The sequence below is a fragment of the Vanessa cardui genome, chromosome 19, assembly GCF_905220365.1.
Source record: "Vanessa cardui chromosome 19, ilVanCard2.1, whole genome shotgun sequence".
Taxonomy (NCBI): domain Eukaryota; kingdom Metazoa; phylum Arthropoda; class Insecta; order Lepidoptera; family Nymphalidae; genus Vanessa; species Vanessa cardui.
In genome coordinates, this window is record NC_061141.1 from 10,084,707 (window position 1) to 10,100,796 (window position 16,090).

Sequence of the window (16,090 nt, forward strand, 5' to 3'; positions counted from 1 at the left end):
TATTAATAGATTTCCAGTGAATAGGGTATCCTCGAATCATTGTCTAGGTTAGGTAGGTTCGTTTTGATTGTTTTAACTAGCTAGATTAATTTTAATAGCTTCTAAGGTGTAGTCATGCTTTGTTTGATAATTATATGATATTTTATTAATATATTTTTTAATTAATTTAATAATATATTTTTGACTAATAGTCGCCAGTGGCTTCGGGTTTTAGGGGGTGTCATGTGTTAGACAATAAGGGACCCTATGTCCTTCTCTGGAATTCAAGTTTCACACCAAATTTCATCTGATTCTTTTTAGTGGTTTAGTCGTGAAAGATCAACAGGCAAAGCTACTTTCACATTTATAATATTTGTACAGAACTATAGATTTAATGCGCAAATTTTGTGCAAAAACTAAGAAAGCTGATATAGAAGTGCGAATTCTTAATATAGCAAATGAAAGCAAATTATTCGCAAATACGGTTAACATTTCTAACAACGCCAAGTGTTTTCATGACGTCTACCCTAAGGGTTGTGAACAATTTTAATAAAGCTCAGACTTATAAAGTAACAACATTTTTGGCGACACGTATGTGAATTACATTTACCGAGAACACCGTCATAACAATTTCACATGTATTAATAATATGAATATGTTTTTGTAAGTACGTTTGAGGAAAGATTTTTCCATTGTCTTATTGGAACAGGCAGAATGTATTTTTAACAATTCCTTAACAAACTTCACCTCCCTTTATCGACTAGGTACAAATCAATGTCTGAGTTTATTGTTTATTTCCCAATAAAAACAAATGATTGCGTTTTAAAACAAAATGTATTGCGCGGATACCAGTGACACATTCACAAATTGTGACCAAAATCATTACATAGTATAAAACAAAGTCGCTTACCGCAGTCTGTCTCTATGTATGGTTGGATCTTTAAAATTACGCAACGTATTTTGATGCGGATTTTTTTAAAAGATAGATCGTTTCAAGAGAAAGGTTTATATGTATAATACATGCAAAGTATAGTAGAGAAACGCATATTTTTATTGAAAAACGTTATAAGACATTCTGTACCATATTTAGTACTAGCTGTGCCCGCGACGTTGTACGCTTTTGAATTTAACAAAAAAAAATGTTTTTGTAGCCCAAGTTACTCCTTATTATATCAGTTATCTGTCAGTGAAAGTCCCGTTAAAATAGGTCCAGACGTTCCAGAGATTAGCCGACAGACAGACAGACAAAAATTGTAAAAACTGTTATTTTGGTATATGTACCGTGTAAACATCCATCTGCATTGAATAAAAAAGAGCTATTATAATATTTTTTTTTTTTATGGTATAGGTTGGCGGACGAGCATATGGACCACCTGATGGTAAGTGGTCACCATCGCCCATAGACATTAACGCTGTAAGAATTATTAACTATTCCTTACATCGTCAATGTGCCACCAACCTTGGGAACTAAGATGTTATGTCCCTTGTGCCTGTAGTTACACTGGCTCACTCACCCTTCAGACCGGAACACAACAATACTGAGTACTGTTGTTTGTCGGTAGAATAACTGATGAGTGGGTGGTACCTACCCAGACGGGCTTGCACAAAGCCCTACCACCAAGTGATACTAACAGATACTAACAGATTCTCCAATTTTATTATATATATATATATATATATATAGATCGGCAATGCACCCATGCGAAGCCGGGGGTCGCTAGTATTAAATAAACAAAATACACTGTAAAATAAATTAACATTGTACATAAAAGCGAGCAATTTGCCAAACGTAAAACTCTTCCATCAATATTTGCTGTCACTAATTTTACAAATGTTCATATCAAGTTTGTTTTGCCGATCAAAGGCAGCGGAACGTTGTTATGGACTTTGAGAAAAGTCGGACAAATTAATGAAACATGACGGAAACGAGAGGAATCGTTGACTTTTATTGAAGACTTACATTACTTCAGAAGTTATCGTTGATGGATACTTCTTTGAAAATTAACTCTGTTTATAATGTTCGGAATTTTGTTTCTAATCTATTGTTATGTATTAAATTATATTGTATAATTATATTGGGTACAGAGGAAGGGACCAAAGAAACGATGGATGGATTGTTTGAAAGATGATATGGCAGGAAAGAATGTTACTTGTGAGTAGACGCAAGATGGAGAAGTACGGAAGAAGAAGACATAAAATATGCCAATATTAGACGCTTTTTTAACAAGTAAATTATTTCTGATAACTAATTAATTGTATGGACGAGAGGATCATATAACTGGATGTAGTGATACCGTTAAACCTTTTGTCTATCATTAAAGTTATTAATTTCGGGATATTTACCATGTTTTTTATTTTTGTTCGGTGGAGCTCGATATTTCGACATTGTCTACGAATGTCTTGTTGTCTCGTGAACAAGACATTCGTAGACAATGTCGAAATATCGAGCTCCACCGAACAAAAATAAAAAACATGGTAAATATCCCGAAATTAATAACTTTAATAATAAAAATAACCATGTTAATTTAAAATCCTTTTGTCTATCATTTGTTAGTAATTGTGCAACACGAAAATTCTACATCAATTTCAGATAATAAGGGATTAATTATACACAACAATATGTCCATGATTGTGATTGATTGAATTATATTCGTTTGCGAAATAGCTTAGTGTAATAATGGTACAAATTACAGGACCTTGTGTAGGCTGTTATTAGAATGCAATCAATTTCCTTTCGCTTTCTGTCTTGATATCAGCATGAAAAAAGAAAAACAAATAAATTAGACAAATTAAAAACATGTGTGTTCTATTTTCAATTTGCCACGATAACCTACATATCGAATAATGTTACGTTTTGACACATTTACATTTTACATAAAGACCTATTTGGTGTGTGTGATTTTTTTTACGAAGTCGATCATACCTCATCGTATCATCGTGACGTAACACATTTATATTTTTTTTGAAAAGTTCTGGAACGCAATAAATGTAAGGTCGTTCGAAATGAATGTTGTATCTAAAAGGACAATTTTATATACAATACTATATAAATCCCGCGTCTCAAAGGTGACTCGACGTTTTTTTTTTTTTTTTTTATATCAAATCCTCTATTTCATCCGCTTTAAACCATTGCTCGTTTAGACGGGACGTTGCTACCTGGGCCGTTTCTTTTTTTTATTTCAAGGCTAAAACTCGCTCATAATGGAACAAACCGTTTTGAATGCCCGCTGCGATACAAAAAGGATTATACGATTATAATTTTGTGACCGTTGATTTTGATTAAAGACTTTAAAATCGTGATAAGGAAATGTTCTTTTTTATTTCTCTACGGTTCATTCCAAACAATGCTGGCGGGTTTTTTTCTGTTAACAAACGATTGTACCAATTCCGAGCAATTTGATTCTGTTGTCGTGAAAATTTTAACTCGTATTAACATCTAATACATATACCGACTATACATTTAAACTGTCATAAAGAAATTTAATTTATAAAAGAAATATATAATTATTTCATTATTATTAACACACGATATTACAAAAATAATTTGATTTCGTTATTACGGCGTGTCTTATCAAGGTCACTATCTATATAAATTATATAAATTGTATTATACAATATTTTAATGAAATATTACGAAAGCCTATTAAAGTATCATGAAGTTATTAACCAATTTACATATTATTAATAAGGCAGTTAATATTTACCATTCTTTTAATTGTAGCAAATTTTAAAACATCGGAGCGAATATACCTTTGATTAATTTGTGACAATATCAAAACGTCATATATCCAAATATCAATCGATTACTCGTTGGCATTTTGGTAATATTTAAACTAAAATTTCGATTCCGATGTCTACTTTCCTTGCAGCCCGCATGTAGTTCCGAACCTCTCAAATATTGCATCACAAATAAACTTAAGTTTAATATGCTTTTACGTCATTCATTTTGGCCTCAACTCAGACACCAATTCATTAAAATACTAACTAAACCTACGGCTTTAACATAAAACAATTATATAACTATGCCTATAAGACAAAAACCGTCAACAAAAAACTTGTAACTCCATCGAATAGTGAATTAAAAAAGAAGCCTTTGTCCTTTACAATATGTTCAATACCTTCTCAAAGGGAAAGGAGGCCTTAGCCCAGCAGTGGGAAATTTACAGGCTGTTGTTGTTATCTGTTGTGTCCTTTCCTGGGACGCAAACTAGATCCATACTAATGTATGTCGATTCATATATGTACTATGTACCTATAATATGTTATCAATATTTGCACTAACGACCTCCGTGGTCGTGTGGTGTGTACACTGGTTTTCATGGGTATGCCACTCCGAGGTACCGAGTTCGATTCCCAGCCGAGTCGATGTAGACTATTAGTTTTCTATGTTGCCTTGGATCTGGGTGTTATTTTATTTATTTTTATTTATAATTTGAAGTTTTATCTAAGGTTTGTGCCTGTACTTGTTGCAGATATTGTGGTACCAAGCGAAACGACGAGGCGCTCTGGCCGGCGACCATGAATTAGATATCGCCGCGTACGATATCAAACGTATGTTTTTTTTACATTAATTTAATATAAACCAGAGACAATACACTTTTACACTTATAAATGTACTAGCGCTTTCGCATGGGTGAAATGCTGACACTAAATACACTTGAGATTTATTAGTGTTTCTGTATTATATTGTCCATGTATTATTTTATCTATTAAAAAAATCGCATCAAAATCCGTTGCGCAATTTTAAAGATCTGAGCATACATAGGCACAGAGAGGACATCGAATTTATTTTATAGTTTGTAATGATGGAAATAGAGTAACAGTGGACTGTCATTGTGACAATTAATATTATTCAATTTCATTTTTAAAAAAGGAACGTCAACGGTACTTTAACTGCCTGTAACAAATCACTGATGGGCCCTTTCCTCTCTCCCTTTTGAAGAGAAGGCGCGCCTATTATTTTTAAACTATACACATAACATGTTTTCGACATTGTTTATAATTATATACTTGACATAGGTACATATACTTAGGTATATAATTAATTTGAACGAACTGGAGTTTTCCATCCCAAAAGCCATTGTTGGAAAATTCAACAGTAATAATAATTATTCAAACACGCCGTTTTAATGTTTGCTTAGGTCTTGATTGTACAATTAATATATGGAGTTGGCTTGCTAAATGAGTTTAGACTTTAATCATATTAATTTAAGGCGGATTTTGCATATTTAACGTAACCGAGTTACTTATGCTAAAATGCCTGAATCTACTCACTTTATTAGATGGTGAATTTTTGAATGTAAAAATATGTTATCTGATTACTTAATAGAAATAAAACGATTTTGTGAAGGTTGTTTTTTTTTTTAATAAAAATAATTTAAATTTAAATTAGTACAAAATATATAATTATACCTATAAAATTAATTAATTTTTTTTCGAGGCCCCTTTTGCCTTTTTAACTCTAAAGGAAATATTTTAAGTAATACATTTATTTATATGTCGTCGATTTCACGTCCTATTTTGCAGGCTGTGAATTGAGAGACAAATCCATCAATCTTTATGTGATCATAATACTGAAATCGAACCTGTTTTTTTCATATCGATATGCTTAAAATGCAACGTGTGATGTACCATATGTCGTCGCCTAGCTGTCGTCCCGACTTAAGCTCGGCTTTATTACAGATTATGTCATATACGATTTTTGCAAACTTTAACTGTTTACATAACGCACGCAACGAAACCTCTCAAAAGGAATAAATTATGCTCCATTTTGCATCATGTTATTGATTTTTATTTTTATTGATTGATAGCACACATTGGGAATGAAACGACCGCCTCCTGGCTATTTCGTTTAATTTAAATTGTTTATATAATACATGAGACAAAACAAAAAAATCCGCTGAGTTTTTTCCACCGGTTCTTCTAAGGTCAGGGTAGTTTCTTTTCCAAACCGATGGTACTGTTTCAATTGACCATCAATAAGAAAGTGTAATATATATTGAATAAAGCAATTTGAGTTTGAGTTTCGAATTGTTATTGGTTATACCGTGTTTGTTATATATCATATATGTTGATAAAAGGGCTCTAATATTCATTTTTCTCAAATCGAATGTGAAGTACCTGAGATTAGCACGTTCAACGAACAAACTACTCAGCTTCATAATAATAGTATATTATACAAAAATCTATATACTCCAGTTTCTTGGCGTTTCTTTTCACTAGAAACTGCTTTCCGAAACGTTGGCTATATTATTATTGTGGCAGTATATTATATTTAATTATTGACGATTCAAAAACGCTTCATTGTAAAGTTTACTTGAATAAAATTGATTTGATTTATACTAATATTATAAAACTCCCCAAAAAACGAGTGAAGGCAACAGCTAGTACTAAATAATTTCCCAGCATCTATACGATATTAGCATGAATAAATATCTAATATTGAAACAATAAATAGTGTATTGATCTTATAACCTCAAAGCGTGTTTGTTAAAACCTATTCGAATTTCATACACAAACAGATCTATTGTATAGCGGGAAAAGTACACACTACACGTGACACGTGTCTGAGAATACATTAAGATTTTGTCTCTATGTCGATCCTTCGCATCCGAACGCAATTTACAATTAAGCCCTTAAGTTCTCTGTAAACTCGTGTACCCTAAATTCAATGAAATATATAACGTTATATTATTATTTACGTTATACTAACGAACCGTGCCTATTTCTCTATGATAAAATGCTTAAAATAACATTTAAAACTCATTTTAAAAAGCCGTAATGAGTGTGGTTTGTAATAAACTAAAATATTAATTAATTTTAATTATATAAATATTCTAACATAAAATGAGTAACTTCTGAGTTTCTTGCAGGTTCTTCTCGGTATAATCTACTTTACGAACTGATGGTAACTTCACTAAATTGTAAAATGACGATTCAAAGGTGCTTGTAAAAGCCTACTCGAATAAAGTTTATTTTGATTTGATTTCATACTAAATAAAATATACGAACAAGAATATATCATATACATTCTAGTTTGTATATATAAACCGAAATCAATTTAAAAAGTTACTTACCGTATACGGCAATGTTATATGCTTAGCTCGTAGCTTCACTTAATATAGTTGTTAAATGACGATTCAAAAGTGCTTATAAGCCTACTCGAGTATATTTTGATTTTGTTTTTCTGATTTTTAAATCATTTTAAACAAACAACCTTTATTTCAAGTTTTAATCTTGTGTTTAAATGTCAACTGTTACTTTTTCTTTATCTAGCTTCCGGTCGTGTAAATGGCGCTAGACACATAGACGACAGTTGTACTGGCCAATTAAATTCAACCATCGAACCGTTTAATTAAATATGTTATATATAGAATGCTGTTTTTGAGGTTGGCCTTTTAATGTAAGACATAAAAGTAGTGCTTGTTTCGAAGCAAATTTCATCAAATTCGATTCAGTAACATCATCTTGCAAAAAACGTCACACAACGTTACTTTATTACTTCATTTGTAATATTAGTATATATAGTTTTCAAATCCATTAATATTGTAACCAGGTTACTATGTATGGTCGTTTCTGCGAATCGGCTACTAATTTTTGATACGTTTAATATCTATTTTATTATTAATAATATCGATGCCTTTAAAAATCAAACTTAGTTAATACTGAAATATAGTTCAAATTCATCAAATTCATTATGTGCCCCTTAAGACAATTTAATATAAAAAGATTTTAAACGGCACTTTCGTTGAAAAACAGATGAGAAAATAATTAGTTATTGGTATATGGCACCTATTACATAAATTAATAGTGAATCTTGTATGCAATACTTGTAATAATTAAGTCTGTAATTAACACTCATAAGATACGCACTTGAAGTTTCTATTATATCGAATATAGATAAATGTTATGTAATAACGTATCATAAGTACGCAAGTTAATTAATGTTTTATCTGTGAAACAAATACATTGTTAAGAAATGTCGGCTTCGAGTGAAATAAACAACAAGATGGACCAGTAATTTAAATAGCTTACGAAAGGCGCTCCTTGAGGACGCCATTACAACGACAATACTTCAAGTTTCGAATGACGTGTTCCATTTTCGAAGCACTTAACGCTGTATTGCGATAAGGCTTTTGTCTATGGTAATACGAGAATTCCTGTTCGAAATTCAATTTGTAAGATAATTGCTCATAGATAAAATACATATACGATATCTGTATATGTACGTACATTGAACATCTATTAATAATTAATTCATTAACATTTTGCTATCAAAGTTAAATCAAATTACAGCAGTCGTCAAACTTTGTTTTTAATTGTACGAAATTTGTCCAAATTTATACCGAAATGGAAGCCACAGATTAAATAACAGATGACATAGTTTCTTCGCTTCGGAAACAGGCAATGACGCGATGATTTCCGAATTAATTTCCGATGTTGAACAATTTATAACGTTCGCCATTTGAATATAAATAACGAGATTGATAAATCGTCGATTTTAATTTGCTATTACGAATCTTTCATATTTTCTATTTACATCAAATTATTAGGAACTTTATCTGATATACCGTTTACAAATGCGTTTAAAAACAGCTTCAAAATCGTATTCTACTTAAAAAATAGCACGCACTTGACTTCTGTTCATGTTAAAATTTAACTAAAAACTCTTTTAAGATAAAACTTCAACGGCTGCTCTAACAGAGATACTTGTGATTCAAGTACTTATTTAAACAAACTGAAGAGCCTAGTTTTCAAGCGATATCTTGAATTTGTACATAAACTGTAATAAAATGCCAATGTCAAAATTAAATCAGTATCAAGAAGGCTCGTTTAAATCGCTATGTTGTTCTAAAACGAATTCAAGTAAATGCAAAACTACCGTCAATTCGGAATATTATACAATAAAATTATTTTCAAAGAATATAAACTGATTGTCCCCCGCGGCTTTGCGTTTTAGGGATTTGTCATGTGCTAGACAAAAAAGTAGCAATTGTCCTTTATTAGAGTTCAATTTTTCTTCAAACCAAATTTGGTCCATTTCGGTTCAGTGGTTTGGCTTTTAAAGAGCGACAGACAACTTTCACATTTATAATATTAGTATATATATTGATTTAAGTAATTCATTTCGACAATATATAGCAACTCTAAAACTGTCCATTTGAAGTGGTGCAAAATTTCACTGGCGTATTTCGAATAAACCCGACGTTGGCTACCAAAAGGTTTGACCAACGTTTTGAATCGTTACTGAAATACGAAATTCCTAAAGATTTACACGAATACACGGAAAACGGATCTGTGTTGAAATGTATGCAAGAATTGCAGGTGATGTTGGTGTACGGGATTACTTGATTAACATAATCGATCAAGCTGATTAAGCGCAGATTGGCTAAGAGTTTGTTCCGATATGTCATCTATGTTTACTGACAATGTTTTGTTTAAATGTAAGTACGACCGTTCACATAACATATCCAACAAGACTCATGTGTTTGACTATTGTGCTATTTTTTAATATTTAATAGTTACGACCACATACGAAAAGCTATGGGGAAACCGGCTGGTATATTATGCGGAGGAATATGGACCATGATGTTAGGAAGGTCTTGAGCGTGGATTTGGATGGATATAGAGGTAGAGGACGACTAAAGAAACGATGATGGATTGTGTGTAAGATACAGTTGGAAAGAATGTTTGTGAGATCACATCTGATAGAGAAGTGTGGAAAAAAATTATGTTACGCCGACTACACGTAAAATTGGGATAAGGGCAGGAGGATGATGATAAACCTACGGCGTACCTTTTCTTTTTTTTTTTTGTTATTACGCTGGAAAAACGCTTTGCGGCGCTTCCCCCACGTGATGGAAAGTGGGGGGGGTGGGTGTGGGACTCCCCGGAGCCCTGAACGCCGAGTGCGCCCAAGCACACCGGGTTTACCCACTAAAAAACCAGCGGTACCCTCTCCGTCTTTCGGCGGACGCCACGGGATCGCTTACGCATGCTACCGTGACGGACCTACGGCGTACCTACCTTATATATTTTTCTTCATTAACCACTTCAGTGCAGTCTTACTTTACGGAATTTGAAATTCGTAAAGCATGAAATTCAAATGAATTCGTACCGTAGTTCCTCCTTAATTGTTATACATATTTAAGATGTAAATTAGCATAGCACACGACGCCGAAGTTTTCATATTTGACGGTCTTGATGAACTTGCTTTATAGACTTGTTGGGGATGGATTGTGTGATAAAGATTAATGACATTTTGTGAGTCTATCTGTAGATATGAAATAGATAAAGAAAAAATATGACACATATATATGAACCATACTTGTATTCGAATTGCGAAATTAATATTGTCTTTGATGAAGTTTTGATATGAAGAAAGCTTGAGTATTTTTTACGTCGATCAACCTCTAGCAAGGTAAGTCTCGATCGATAATTCGTACTTTATTCTAAAATCAAAATGAAATCTATAAGGACATATAAAAAATTACAGATTAACTGAGTCAAAGACAATCACACTTATGCAGGCGTCATTTATAACTTAGAGTGATATCAATGTGACCATATCAAAAACACTGTCGTTTCGCTACAACGAGAAAGTCCAGAAGCAACATCTTAAATCAACCGTATTTTATCTGAATTCTTATTTACTTAGTTTCCGAATCACGTTCTATGTTAAGGATCCATAAACTTCCGTCTGTATTAAGTTCACTGAAGGTCTCATTTTATAGCAAAAATTGTTAGGGAAGCGTTGAAACCTCCGCCACAGGTGCCTAGCATTACCCAATCCGATACCATTTACATTTGTGGTTACAAAATATTTATTACACTAATCTGAACCTTATTATTAAAGCCATTAAGTGTATAATCGTTGAAATATTACCATTTCGAGTGTTATATACAATTCGTGTTCCACGAATGTTACCGTCTGTATGAGTTACTTCAAACATTTGTCATAGAGATCTCGATAAGCATATGTTTCTTTGTATCAAGGACGTCGCGTTTGTTTCGTCAAAACCACGTTTTTTTTTTAACTGGAAAGCTTTTTTTAAAAGGAAGTTATATTTCCCATTAAATATTAAAAAAAATCAGATGACTGTTGTTAAAATTATTACTATTTTTACTACCTTTAATTTAGTTTGTTAATTCTAGTGAGTATATCTATTTTTATGTTTATATAAATTTCGTAACGAATCCATTGGAAGGTGTATGTTTGAACGGCAGGAGGATTAAAAGCAAACATAGATTTCATACATTACGCAAAAACAAATTTCTTGATTAATATTTTCTTAATTTAATTAAAATTCATCACATATATCGAAGTTAAAAGTTCGATCTCAATCAAGATAAAATTCATAGTCCAAGTAGTTTATATATTTCTACTCCTCTTTCCATTGAAAACGACTATTCCAATGACAAATCCAATGTCATTGGTTTTAAATATATCTTAATATTTTAATTTTCCCTATCGTTGAACTTTAACACACTAATCCGCGCTGGAGGGACATCGAGCTGCAATTATTCAAAATTCCTCCCCCCGGACGTTATTGTAGACGGTTAAACGATATTTCGAATTAAGGCAGCTTACAAACGTGACTGTTATAAAACGTTTTAATACCAACTAAAGTAATATAAAACTTACTTGCTCTGCGATATAGCTACGCACTAGAACAATAGGGTTATACATTTTTTTTTATATAGTAACTATAAAACATATAATTTGCAGCATAAATAAACCAATGGTTTAAGAAAGTATAGAAACAGACATAAAAATATATTTTCTTATTTATGTATTATAGGTATTTTATAGCTATTTTTAAATAATATACGAGTAGACCTTGTACCTTATCGGTGTGTAACTTATAAAACAGCGTGAATTAATGACCAAATCTCGAGAGGAGGGAAACAGTTTTTGCCCAACACTGGGACATTAAACAGCTGGTACTGAAGTAGTAAAATTGTAAAATTTAAAGAGAGCACAAATTTAGTCGTAAAAGCTATTTAAGAACGCTACCATCGTAAATTTAATAATTTAACTCGAAATATAATTCTCGGGCATTTAAACGCTACACGTGAAAGAGACCTAATGCATTTCAATCAGTGCGTCGCGGTAATGACGTTTAGGACTCTCAATTACATTAAGCCCGTCACATATAGAGGGTGCTCCATCCTATATTAACGTACACTTACGGTGCATATACATAAACACGTATGCAAAAAGTCAGGCTACTTATAATTTTAATTAATTATAACCTCAAACATATTAACGCTTAAGTGTGTTTGTTTATTTGATTTTTTGTGCCTTTATTCAGCTGATCGTCAAAACATTTATCGAAATGTTTAAGGAATAAAGATCTTGACAAACACTTCGATAAAGCTTCAAAAAACTAGTTTTCATGTAAAATAAACGTACTGTATAAACTGTATGGTAATTTTATTTTGTGTTGCTATTGCATAAAGAAAGGATAATTAGAATGCCCTCGCATCTACTGAACCCGTTGTACCGTTACATATAATATAATCATGTAAAAAGATTGAAGAATCTTAAAAAAATTGTTAAGGATTTTCAAACTTTTGTATAGTCACAGTAAGAAAACCTTCGTCAATTTTTAAATTAATTCCTTTATCAAATCTTAAACTCTTAGTACCTTTTGTATCTTAACATCAAATTATTGCGACGCTATATGTAATTCTCTATCGGTAAAGCAGATTATCGCTCATGCTGAGCACACGAAAATAGACCTTAAGGCGACGAATCTTTTCTTACCCCGACTGTACATAATAAACGATTTTGTTTAATTTATCGAAAATTAAATGTCTTTAATACAAATCACTTATAAGTTAATAAGTAAATTATGGGTTTTCCATGAAAAATATTTTATTAATAAACAAACTCTCCGACCACAATTTCATTACAGCTGACATTTTGAATTTCGAATGAAATTTTAATTTGACACTGACATTTAGAACATAAATACAACATACATTTGTTTAAAAATTGTAGATGATCTAAGTTTAAAAATGGAACGTTTTTTTTTCAACTCAGGTATCACTCGAAGAAATCTCTATCGAAATACTCGCTCCATTAAGCAACGGCTACACGTTACAAGCCAATAAATTCTTTCAAGAAATTCAGTAGCATCTTGGAGTTGAGAATTCGGAAGTGTTACTCTCGCGTCTCTAAGAGCTCGTAAAGCCGTTCTGGATCTGCTTTATTTCCGGCCGTGAAGTATTGCCTTCTTATTAATTATAACAGCGCGGGTACAGCATACCCTTGTGTATACCAACAATTGAACATGTATTTCTATGAGAAATCTCATAAGTTAGTGTGCTCTTCCCCAAATTCTCCCAACATCAGCCTGTAAATTTCCCACTGCTGGGCTAAGACATCCTCTCCCTTTGAGGAAAAAGTTTGGAACACATTCCAAATTTTCCCAAGAGGTCAATAATACTTTCTGCCTTGTGATCTTCAGAACCGGTTATTACCGGTAATATATGAAAGTGACATTTTAAAAGTGCTTGAAGAGCCTAAGTACTTGAAATTCACGAAGTAACGTGATTTTTACGTTATTACTTCAAACATATATGTATGTATTAAGCTGAATTGGAACATAAATATGTAATTATTTATAATAAGTACCTAATTTAATATTCAGACTTAAACCATATTGTTTCGTCAGTATCCTTTATTTGACATTTCGAACGTAAATAAGGAAACACAATGAAAAACAATGATACTGTAATTATGTGTGTCATGTACCTAATTATAAAGTACCTACTATATATTAATACATTGCTGTGTGTTTACGAAATTGAAATCGGAATTTAAATCATTTTTACTTAAAAGATAAAAATCGTTCAGTGTATAGGCGGCCTTATCGCTAACAACATTATTTTGCGGGTAGTTCTCATGTTAGAAACTTGCCTGGTGGGTATTCATTAGTTATTATACCGCCAAACAGCAATACTTAGTATAAGGTACCGTAAAATACTTTTTTTTCATTCATCATTCTATGACTGTCTATAAATTAATTAATTGATCTTTCATTCAGAACATTCTTGTTTCTTTATATATAATGTCTAATTTTGTTAAGTTACTATTTGTGTGTGTGCATGTTACTACGAAATTATTATCCAAAATTTCAAGTACAAAAACTCAGCTTAACAATTAAAGCCTTGACAAAAATTACCAAAATAATTTATTTCGTTTCATATTCTTAGTAACGAAAAATCATACATAAAAATCGAAATAGATTACTCATAATATTTCTATATAACTGTAAACAAATACTAGCTGTAGTACATAATTCGTTTATAAATTAAGACATTAACGTAATTATAACTTAACTAACAGTACGGCACGCGTGCGCAAAAATTTAATATGCGTAACTTGACATCCGTTCGCTGAGATAAAATGAATTTTATCCAATTACCTCCAAGACTGGAAGACAAAGTGGAGTATTAGCTTCATTCCCCCCGTTTCAAGCCTCCGAGATAGTTGAAATGGTTCCGTACATTTTAAATTATGTAGTACAAAAGCAGACGAGTTGTATTTTATAATTATATCAACAAAGACTTTCATTAAATATAATATTACCAGCTCTAATATACTTTTGTATTTGGTCATTATTTATTTTTATGGATAAAAGAACATTTGGCCTTGATTCCTTTCCTTTATCGCCACTTTACCAAATATAAAGCAACTAATAAATGTCACCAATCTCAACATACCTATATCTTAATACTAATTAGTCACCCTAATTTTCTGAAACGCTGATTAAAGTCAGTTAAACGAATTGTAAATCTAAACGTCCATTGGTGGCTATTGACTCATCAAATGCAACCGACCAATGACAATTCATCAGCGTTCCAGCAAACTGGAGGTTAATCGTTTGTCAATCGAATTTATGTCCATCGTTCATCGGATTTAATGGAAATCCAACGAAGGTACACTCATAACATAACGACCTTTGTGGTCGGGTATTGTGTATACCGATTTTCATGGGTACGCACTCCGGCTTCGATTCCCGGCCGAATCGATGTAGAAAATTCATTACTTTTCTATGTTATCTGTGGTCTGTGTATTTTGGTACCGTCGTTACTTCTGATTTTCCATAAGTGCTTTAGCTACTTACATTGGAATCAGAGTATATGTGATGTTGTCCAATATTTATTTATTTATAACAGAACAAAGAATCGGTAATACATATAACTGATGGTTTAATAATATCAATTAAAGATGTTTTTTTTTATGTTTCAGGTGAGTTATGGCCAGCTTCTTTTGTAAGTAACAATTATTCTCTAAGATGAAGCATGCGACTGTCCTTGCTTTAGTATACAAGCTTTTCCCGCGATTCCCTTTATTTTCCTGTAAAATATGGCATTTATGAGGACATTATCTAGCTCCCAAGCTTACTTTATGTAAAATGACGTTCCGTTCTATAACAATATATATGACCTAGGTTATACGCAATCTATGCTAGGAATTATTAAAATCTAATTAGCACATAGCGGTTCACAGACAGCCAATACCATAAAACCTCTTTGGTTTGATAATATAACAGCAGATCATATTACAATATTATTTTACAAAATCAAACGCTGAATTTATTGATATAAATTATAGAATAGGATCTTGGCTATTCATAAAATAGACTTGAAGGAGGCTGTCCCCCGATCCCCCCCAAACTCCGCGCTTTTATCGCGATAAATTCGAACTATTTTTATTATTATCGCAAATATTTTTGAGCGAAATTAAATTATCTCGAAGATTACATAAGTACAACAATTTTAATACGTTAGACTATTTGATAATGCGACGAAAAAAAAAGTAGTCGCAACGTATACGCACACAAGTAAAGTATGACGCCTAGTGTGTGTAACAAGTGTAACTGTCATACACACAAAGATAATAAATGTTGCTGTTATTTTGTAGATACATGAATATATATTAATTAGTACCTTACGAAAAATGAATGATGAATGAATGATATTAATCAATGATCATGGTATCAGATGAACCGTTTTTTTATTAGTATAATAAGATTATAGTACTATGAAATGTAATGACTTTTATACGTACAACGTTTTAATTTAGTTATTTAAAATA

General features: G+C 32.0%; 1 protein-coding gene across 14 annotated transcripts in view; it reads left to right on the forward strand.

Annotated features, from left to right (window-relative positions):
- LOC124537946 (brain tumor protein) overlaps positions 1–16,090 on the forward strand; it is a 469,342-nt gene that overhangs the window by 387,218 nt on the left and 66,034 nt on the right. For 9 of the 14 annotated variants that reach the window (XM_047114924.1, XM_047114932.1, XM_047114929.1 and 6 more), the window contains one exon: positions 4,452–4,530. The exons of 1 other annotated variant lie outside the window; for it this stretch is intronic. The gene's annotated coding sequence lies outside the window, so the exon portion shown is untranslated. Of the gene's footprint in view, positions 1–4,451; positions 4,531–15,241; positions 15,265–16,090 lie in introns of all 14 variants that reach the window. 4 more of the 14 variants (XM_047114936.1, XM_047114937.1, XM_047114925.1 and 1 more) reach the window with 1 other exon arrangement.